We start from the raw sequence: 10,084 nt of genomic DNA on the forward strand, positions 1-10,084 counted from the left end.
AGTGGGACTCAACACAGCCTGAATGCCTCCAGAGGTGCAGGTGAGTAAAGAAAACTCCCCCAGCTCAGTCCTTGGAAAATCAGCCTGGCACTGCTCCTCAGTTTCTGGGCAAGTTGATGAATGAACACGAGAAAGCCTTGGAACTTGCTAAAATTACTTATAAAAAGCCCTGCGAGTCCTTTCCTCCAGGAAGAAGGGAGGGAAGGGGAGAAAATGTTCCACACCACACAGCAAATGGGGCATCTATTTGTGAATTCAGGGTGAGATTTTCTGTGGGAGGGATATTAAGTAATACGAACACCTGTCCCAGTTCTTCCAACTCAGAACTTGCCTGACAACAGCCTGGTACATCTCCAGCTGAAATGAGGCATCTGGAGTTGAGTGAAAGGTGAACTGGCGGGGAGGTGGTGGGACTGGGTTAGAGTCAGCACCCCTCTGTGACTTTGGGCTGATTATCTGGGACAATGCACTCCACCTGAAGACACAGAGGAGCCAACAGACATCTGCTGCAGTGTGAAATGGCTTTACGATCTTCTCCTAGGCCCACGGGAATGGGGACAACCCTATCCCATGTCACCTCTTAAACTACATCTTAAACCATACTTCCTTTCCCTGGCTTCTTATGATCTAGTCATGCTAGCCTTTTAGTACCTCAAAACATGATTGATGAATGAATTAAGACTTTACCCATATGAGTCCATATATCTTCTGCTTCCTCAAGTTCTAGAGCTTGCAATTTAGTGGGGAAGACATGAAATACATAAATGAATATGAAGAGATAAGTACCACCATGGTAAGTGCCTTAAAGAATCAGAAGTCTTAAAAGAGGACAGAAAGTGATATCAAGCTATGACCTGAAGAATGAGAAGAAACGAGAAGAGCAGTCAAAGCAGAGGGAACAGAACTTGCAGATGCTCTGAGGCTGGAGGGAGGGTGTATTTAGAGGAAGTGAAAATAATGCTTGTCCTAGGTCCTACCTCATGAGGCTGTCTGAGTAAAAGAAAAAGCTGGAGAGCAAAGCAGAGGCCAGATTAGCAGGTCTTTGCAGGTGTTAGTAAGGAGTCCTGAGTTTATCCTATAAGCAATGGCAGGCCATCAAGGCGTTTTGACCCCTGGCACTGAATGTAAGAGTTGAAAGTTTTCAGTGTACATGTGCTGGCCAAGTGTCGTGGAGATCTGGGAACACTCCTTACTCATCACTGTGTAGCGATGCAGATGGAGATGCTCATTATGCAGTAGAACATTAACTTTGATTGCCCTCAACTCTCCAAGAAGAAATACAAGTTTCGTAATACAAATGGAGTCCAGAGAAGGAAGGGTGAGAGCTGGTGTGTAACGGTGAAGCACAGGCTCTGGGATCATGCACTTAGATATCAATCCTGCTCCACCATTTATTGGATGTGGACTTGAACAAGTACTGTTTTCTTGAGTTCCATTTTCCCTCAGCACAACAGGGATGATAAATGTATCAGTTAGGAAGCTTTGGGCTATAGATTGCCAAAAACCTGATTTACCTGATTTAATAAAGAAAATGTATTATCTCACATAGCAGGAAGTTCTGAGGTTGGGCAAGTGGGGTTAGTGAGTTAATAACTCAACATCATCATGACCTCAGGTATTTTTTCCTCTATTTTTTGTCTGTCATCCTTGGTGCTTACCCAACTTCTCTCATTGTCATAAAAGAGGGGAAGTCATTCTAGGCATCACACACAGACATGACAATGACCATTAGAGGAAGAGGACATGGTCTTCTTATGTGCCTCTAAGCCTGTGTAGACAATCTTCCCAGAAATCCCTGTGCAGCCTGTTCTTGATGTCTCACTGGCTAGAATTGTGCTTTATGCCTGTGCCCACGCCAATGACTGGCAAGGGAAGCTATGTCACTATAACTGGTTTAGTTTCACCATAATTCATCAGGCTGGGCCTTGCATTCACTTCATCTGCACCATAAGAGCACAACAGGAAGGTACATAGTTCAAATAAAATTGTTACACATGAGGAAGGTGGTGATTGACAGTTGTTGGGTAGATGACATAGCAATGTCCAATGCCCTGGTGACTACATAGCAGGGTTGTAGTCAGTATTTGTGATAATGTCTGTAATAAATGGCAGCTACTGATATATTTCTAAAAAATTCTTTGCAAGCTCTTTAAATCTATCTGTACAATTACAAATCTGTTTTGCTAATCATTGAAATAAATCAAGGATCTCCATTGAAAAGTCCAATGGGAAGTGCTGTTTGTAATTAAACCTGACAGAATGGAACTAAATATTTTTCATTCATTGGAACTAAGACATTACTCATATCAGTCCATAGTCTTCTGCTTCCTCAAGGTCAGTCAGAATGAATTGGGTCTATCATCTTTTTTAGGCAGTATAGCTGTTAAGCATATAAGCACCAAAGTTAGATAAGTTCAAATCCTGCCTCCATCATTTACTGATGATAAAACTTTTCAATCCTCTAGTTTCTCATCTTCAACACAGGGATAATAATATTATCGTATAATAAGGATTGAGTGAGATAAATACAACATGTAAACATTTGTGGGACATAGTGTGTGTTCAATAAATATTAGCCCCTTTTGTTGTTATCTAGCTCATATAGTGGTCAACATGATGAAATGAGATAATGCATCTATAGCAATGGCACATAGTAAATAGTTAATAAATAGCATTTATTATGTCTGCCATAAGACAGAACAGTAGCTGCCTTTATTAATAGCGTGGAGTTTTTTCTACATTTTGATTCATGGAACCATGCCACTCCAATCATGCTACAGGTATTCATTTTTTAGACAAAACACATGGTTAGTGTTTCAAATTACTGACTACTCCCTTCAGGGCCTGTCATGTTACACTAAATGGTCTGGTGTGGTCATTCACCAAACCAATAATTAAATGCTGGAATTTTGCTAAAACAAGTTACAGGCAAAAGATATTGGTCTTCAGCCTATACCCAGAAATGGGTGTTTTGGAAATTATATACTCTATCCTTTTGAAAAGTTGACTTGTCCTTAATCCCCTCTAACTGCCTTCATTTATTGAATTCCTCAGTCCAGTGGGCTCTCACAGCCACTGCAAAAGGAGTGGTTTCTTTGCATTCCATTCTTAACAACAATGATGACAACATATCTTTCATAAGGGGTTTCAATGGATTCTGACATAATTAATGTCATTCTGACATAAGCTGCTTTAAATTACCGAGTAGAGAGAGCTTTTGTGGTGAAGAATAACACACTGGGTATGCCAAGAAAGAAGTAAGAGTTAAAAAATGGTTTTTTAGAATGGAATTAAAGGAAGATGGGGTATGGTGTTTGATGGAAGAACTGAGGTCAGTAACAGCTCTCCAGTTTCCAGCTGGGAAAGAGGATAATACAGCTAGAATTCGAATGGAACTGAAATTTCAGTCTGTTCTTCCTCTATTTTTGCACCTTCAAACTCCTCACTCAGCCATAGTACCCAGTGATATCTTGGGAAGCAGCCACCCATCACTGAGATCTCATTACTAGGAAGCTCCCGAAGGAACACATGCCTGAAAGAGTTTACCCAATGGTATGCTCAAGATAGTAGCACTAGAACTGACTGCCAGTCTCCTCTAAGAGATTTTTAGGACCAATCCCATCATGCCTCATATCCTGATTTGCCTCATTCACCATCAGAAGTCTAAGTTACCCCCATTATCCATGGTCATCCAAAATTTCATCCTCATCTTCTCTATTATCTCATGATTTGAATCTGATACACAGCCCCCAAGACAACCTACTGGTGATTCATGCCTTTGTGCAGTCCATTCCCACACTGAATAGAGCTGACTTGATAACTAATAGGACATTTCAAAAATGATGGAGTGTGACTCTTAAATTTGGATTATGAAAGACATCAAAGCTTTCTTCTTGCTCTCTTGAATTGCTTGCTTTGGGAGAGAGCCAGCTTTTAGGATACACAGGCAGCTCTATGCCTGGATGGAGAGCCATACATGGCAGACTGAAGTCTTCTACCAACAACCAATGCGCAAGTTATTTTGGAAATAGATCCTCCAGCCATGGTCAAGTTTTCAGATGATTGCAGCCACCTCTTGACTACAACCACATGGGAAGCCCTGAGCCAGAACTTCCTAGGTAAACCACTCCTGAATTCCTAGATCACAGATATTGTGAGATAATAAATGTTTAATGTTTAAGCCATTACATTTTGGAATACTTTGTTATACAGTGATACACAAAATCAGTGCTCACCTTCCCATCCTTCTCAAACCCTACCCCATGCTTCCTCTAGCTCCTGATCTATGATCAGTAATTTCTAAAATCCTCAACTTATCCTTTAAGCATTTACTCAGCCCTTTGTCTTAGCTGAAACTTGGTTCTCTCCAGATGACATTGCTTCTCATGTAGCTCTACAATAGTACACTTGCAAATGCAAAGAAGAGAATGACTTATGGTGGCTTACACAATAAAGACATTTAATTATCTCCCAAAGCAAGACATCTAGCAAAAGTTGTTTTTAATTTAGTGGCAACATCCCAATGTTGCCTAGACTGTTTCTATCTTTTTACTATGCTAACCTTAGCAAACTGACATTTTGTCCTAATGTTTCTTGTCCCATAGTCATTGGATGACTGCGACAGCCCCAGTTATCATGTCCATATCCAGATCAAAAATAAGGAGAAAGGGGAGACGACAATGAACTCATGTCTCACAATCATCATCTTGATGGGACAACAAAAGACTTCTCCAGAAAACTCCCAGGAAATCTCCACTTAACATCTGACCAATTTTTCTAGTCTAGTAACACCCTGATGTACTCTGTCTTCCACATGTCTTTTTTTTAAGTACTTAATATAATTTGAAATATGTATTTGTTTCTTGCCTGCTTCCCCTCATTAGAATATAAGCTTCATGAGAACATGCCTTTGTGTGTTTTGTTCGTGGTTGTATCTTCAGCACCTAGAACCAGCCTGATATGCATGCAGGTGCTCAAAAATACATTTTGTTGAATCAATGTCCTTTGGCCAGAACTATATCATAGCCACCTTTGGCTCCAAGGAAGGTTATGCAGGAAAATACTGGCAAAGGGGAATGGTACTGACTTTGTCATCTTAGGCCAATCATTATTAATCCTTGCTATTGGATACATGGGATTTTTAGGCAAAAAAGAAGAGGAATGAGAGAATGGCTATTAGCTAAAGAACCAACAGAGTCTACCCAAAGTTCCCTCTAGCAGAGACTGCTCTTCAAACTTCCACTCTCTCTTGCAAAACCCTGTCTGTTTGAGGTTTATTCACTACACATACACTCTCCTTATTGCTACCGTTTATGTGGTCATTTCTCATACATTGTAAAAAATTAGCTTTGGTTCCTATTCCTTCTCTTTTAGTCAGCATTCTTGCTGGTTTCAACAATCATGTGGGTGATCCATCCAGTATACCCCAGCCTCTCTGCTTCTCACCTTCAACTCTGAAGATTACTACCTCTATATCCAAAACACACTTCCTCAACCTCCCTCCCCAGTATCATGCTCTGGGCTGTCACTACCAAGAAAACACTATCACTCAAACACGACGGTAAGCATCCCATGTTTGAGCACGCCTTCCCAATCACAAGTCCCTCACTAATAATGACTCCTCAGTCTCTATGTCATCCAAGTCGCTGAGCTCACCTGTGAAGAGCTCACCGTCCTCCTGGCTAAGGCTCATCCTTCCCTGGCTTCCCTTACCTCCTCACCCTTGGGCCTTCACTCATCCCTCTCTCTCCCACATTATCTTGCAACATTTACCTCGCTACTGGCTCATCCCCAACAGCATTCAGACTTGCTGCCGTATCTTTCCTGGGTAATACTACTTAGGATATATTACCTAGGGTAGCTCCTTCTCATAACTCAGGTCTTCATTCATCTAACCTCCTTGAAAAGGCTTGTTTGACCCTCCTATTTAAATAGCCCTTGTTCCCTTTGTGGTCACTTCTGCTCCTATTACTTTGTTTTGTTTTCTGTATAGTACGTATCACTTTATATAAGTATCCTTTAGTTAACTAATGTATTGCTTGTTGTTAGTGGCCTCCCCTTACCTAATAGACTGCAGACCCCAGAGGAGTAGAGATCTTGCCTATCTAATTCAAAGCCCCATCACCAAGGTGTGGAATGGTGCAAAACTTCAGGACACTTGATAAATACCTGATGAATAAATAAATGAATAGCATCTTCCGTTCCCCCATATAAAACACTCTTCTCTTGAACTTTCATATTCCCGTCACTCTTATCCCATTTCACTTCTCCCCTTCAGATGCAATATCCTAAAAGTTACCCAAATCTTCTATTTCCATTTTTTTGCCTTCTCTACCTACACTAAACTGGATTCCACCTCCATTTTACCATCTCCCTGCTCAGTGGCAACAATAACCTCCTGCTGCCAAATTCAGTGGACAGTTTTCAAGTCACTTTTCTTTTAGACCTACCTTGTTCAATATGAAACAGTTTTTCAATATGCAAATCAGATCCATAGTGGACAGGAAATGCAAGCCATTCCCGTCATTGAGGAGAGGTCTAGGTCCATCAGCAGCGTTTAATATTCTTGGGGCTTGGCTCCTTCCTCATAGGACTGTCTCCTTTGAAGCATCCTTCTCTTCTAATCTAACTTCAAATATAGAAATATCTCATAGCTAAGTTTTAGGTTATCTTTTCTCTCTTTCTAAATTCTATTTAGGTAAATTTATGCATTCCTATTATTTTAATTAATGTCTACAAGCTGATGACTCAGGAATTTATATCCCCCATTCAGATTCCTCTTTTGAGCTCCAAATTCATTCAGCTAATTATCTGCTTGATACCTCAAGTCTTGTGTGTCCAAAAGCAAACTCTTAGTTTTCTCCCCAAACATGTTTTTCTCCCACATCTTCTTTGTTTCCAAAATGGTTCATACCAGAAACCAGAAAATTGTCCGGACTGCTCCCTTGATTCTAGGCCAGACCATGCAAGTCTTGGCTCTTCTTCCTCCATCCCTATTTACTTCATATTTACCATATGACTTACTGTTCTTACTATAAGCCTATATATTATATAGTGTGTGTGTGTATATATATGTATACACATATACACACACATACATATATTATATATACCCATTACATACACACACACCTTATCCCCTTGATAACACAAGCCACTATTGTGACTTGCCTGGATGAACCGTAATCACTTGACTTTTTCTACTAATACTGTCATTGTGGATTAGCCAGAGTAACCTATTAGAAGAAGAAAAAATCAGATCCTGTCACTTCCCTGGCTCTTCACTGAATCAGGAATGAAATCCAAATTCATTAACATGACCTCGATTTCCTGTAGGACCTGTCCCTCCCTGTATCTGCAATTTATTTAATGATCTTCTTCCCCAGCTGAGCAGAAGGTATTTCTCTCCCTTCATCACACCGAGTTCTTTATTGTTCTGGGGCCTTCACACACTCTTCCCTGCCAGAGTAACTTCCCCACATTCTGCCCCTGGCTAATTCCTCCACCCCCAGTCCTCAGTTTAACTGCCTTTTCCTCAGAGAAAACTTCTCAGATCACTCACTTCCCCCAGTTTCTCCTTTGATTTAGTATAAATATAATAGATCAAATACTATATTTAATATATATTTATGACATGGAGATGCCCAGCTATTTATTCTCATAGTACTATATATTGTGATAGTTATTTGTTATTTATTATCTATCTTCTCTACTAGATGGTAACTTCTTTGAAGGTAAGACCCTGTCTATTTTATTCACTAGTCTATACACAGCTCTGGTACACAGTCAGGACCTCAGTAAATATTTGTTGAATAAATGAGCAGTATAAACAGAATAGGTTTTTTGAAGGGAGATAAATCTGAATTTGACTCCCTGCTCTACATTTTTAACGGTGTCACCCTGTATATGTTTTTGCTTTGTTTTTAGAACATCATTAAATACATGTTTTATTTTAGTATTAGATACATTTTAACCTGTCTGAGTTCTAGTTTTTCAAGCTACAAAGTGAGAATAATAACATATAGCTTTTCAAATTGTAAGCATGGGACCTAGTGCATGCTCAGTTTTTTTGATTTCTTTCATCTTCTCTTAGAAATAAAAACTCATGGAGATGGGAGTCAAGAAAACAAATGGAAATGAGGGGACAGGCAGGATCTCCCCTTTCCCTGATAGCTACATAAACTTGGTCTTCTTAGAGAGAAGACTCACCTATCACCAGGATAAAGCTGTTTCCCACTAAGTCCAGGTCATGCTGTCATTCATTGTACAGAATGGGGCTCACGAAAAGAAAACACGGAAAATGTTGTCCTACTTTAGTCAGACATAGACCAGAGTTGAACTAGAGGTCTGTCTTTTACTTGTGCAGTTGACTCTGGACAATTCTTTTAGTCTTTTAGAAGATGGGTTTCTACATCTGTAACATGGGAATGGAGGTTATTGATAGGATTCAGCGAGAACAGTGTAGCTTGCTTACCACAGGGCCCAGAGAACACTTCTAGATATTCAGATGTGAGTTTAGTCCCCTGCCCCCTCTCAAATCTACAAGGCTAGAAATTTAGTTTAAATTTTACATACTCCACTGCAAGTTGGCAGAAAATGCTCTGAAGTATGATACTGGGTAAACCTACCTTTAGGTCCATAATCCAATGCATCAGTTTAATGAGTAATAATGATAATAATAATAATAATAATAATAATAATAGTAATACTCCCTCTGCCCTCCACTTTTTTGTCAAAGTATAAATAATATTTTTCAGCTGATACTTAACTTTCAGTTTCTAGTCAATTCATTTTGCTAACTCAAGTTGGATGCCTATGTATTTTGTTGAATTCATTGAATTTGTTACCCTTGCAACTGCTGGTGGAAATGACCAAATTTTTGCCTCCATGCTCCAAATTTAGCAATGGATCATGACACTTAGATATTTCTTCGGGGAGTATTAATTGTAGGGGGAAAGTGACGGCGTCTTATTTAGGTTGTCTGGAAAGTCAAAGAAAGATTATAATTTATAGTTACTATGGTAGCTAATTATACCTTCAAGGATATGCCAGTTGCTATAAAAAAAAAAAGTAGGCTTTGATCATAGATGAGACCCTGGTTGGGGAATCAAAGAAAATAAGGAAGGGGAATTTGCATATTTGCAAACCTGAAAAATGCCTAGCTCCTGAGACCAAATTTCTCTTCGGATAAAAAAATCAACTCTAATTGGTTTCTCAAAGGCGTTGGTTCTGACAGCAGGGGGACAGTGTTGTGAAATGCTAACACGGGCATTGTCATCTGAGCTATATGTATCATGTGAGTCTCTTTTATTCAGGAAAGGGGAAGCCAGTCATGAAATTTATGGCTTTTAAGCTCAAAAGGCTTGGTCCAGTTTACACCAGCACAAGACAGATCTGGAAGAACATGGTATCAGGCAGAACTAGTTTCTCTGCAAAACATTTCTACCACTACAGAAGTCTAAGTAAAGATCTTTTGAGCTCAGAATGTGAGGCGTATGGGAGGAGAAGAGAGCACTGGAGCCAGGTCTGGGTGGCTCTGCACTGTGTCTTATTCCTTTGGATGAGTCCAAGTCCTAGGATGGGTCAATGAAGGATAGGATGTGTGCTTGCTTCCTGCCTGAGGCCTGGGAAAACCAGGAAGTTCTAGGAAAACCCAAGCTAAGCACCCACATCTTGCATGGTCCCAGAATGGTGTGGAAACATTTGCAAACTCTCCTGACAGGGGTGCAAAAGGCTGAAGAAGGGCAGTCAGGAACCAGATGGGCTAAGAATGCAGGAGTTCATGGCGAATGGCTGGAGAATATTTCCGTGCTGGACAGAAACCCAAGACGGGTGATCAGATGCTGACCTCCCCACTTTCCACCCTCCATCCCTTCATGTTTTAAAAGCCCCTCTGAATTTAGATCCTCCCAAAGAGAAAGGGGGAATTAATTCTGATTTGAATGAGTTTAAGCCTAAAATGGCTGTAAAAACTCATTAAGATTACATTTTCTATCACACAGGAATTAAGTAGCATTCTCAAAAAATTAAGAAATTACCTTGCTTTTTGCACATCTGGATTAATAGCTACTAAGGAAAAAGCTCA

The sequence above is a fragment of the Manis javanica genome, chromosome 4 (genome assembly GCF_040802235.1).
Source record: "Manis javanica isolate MJ-LG chromosome 4, MJ_LKY, whole genome shotgun sequence".
NCBI classification, from domain to species: domain Eukaryota; kingdom Metazoa; phylum Chordata; class Mammalia; order Pholidota; family Manidae; genus Manis; species Manis javanica.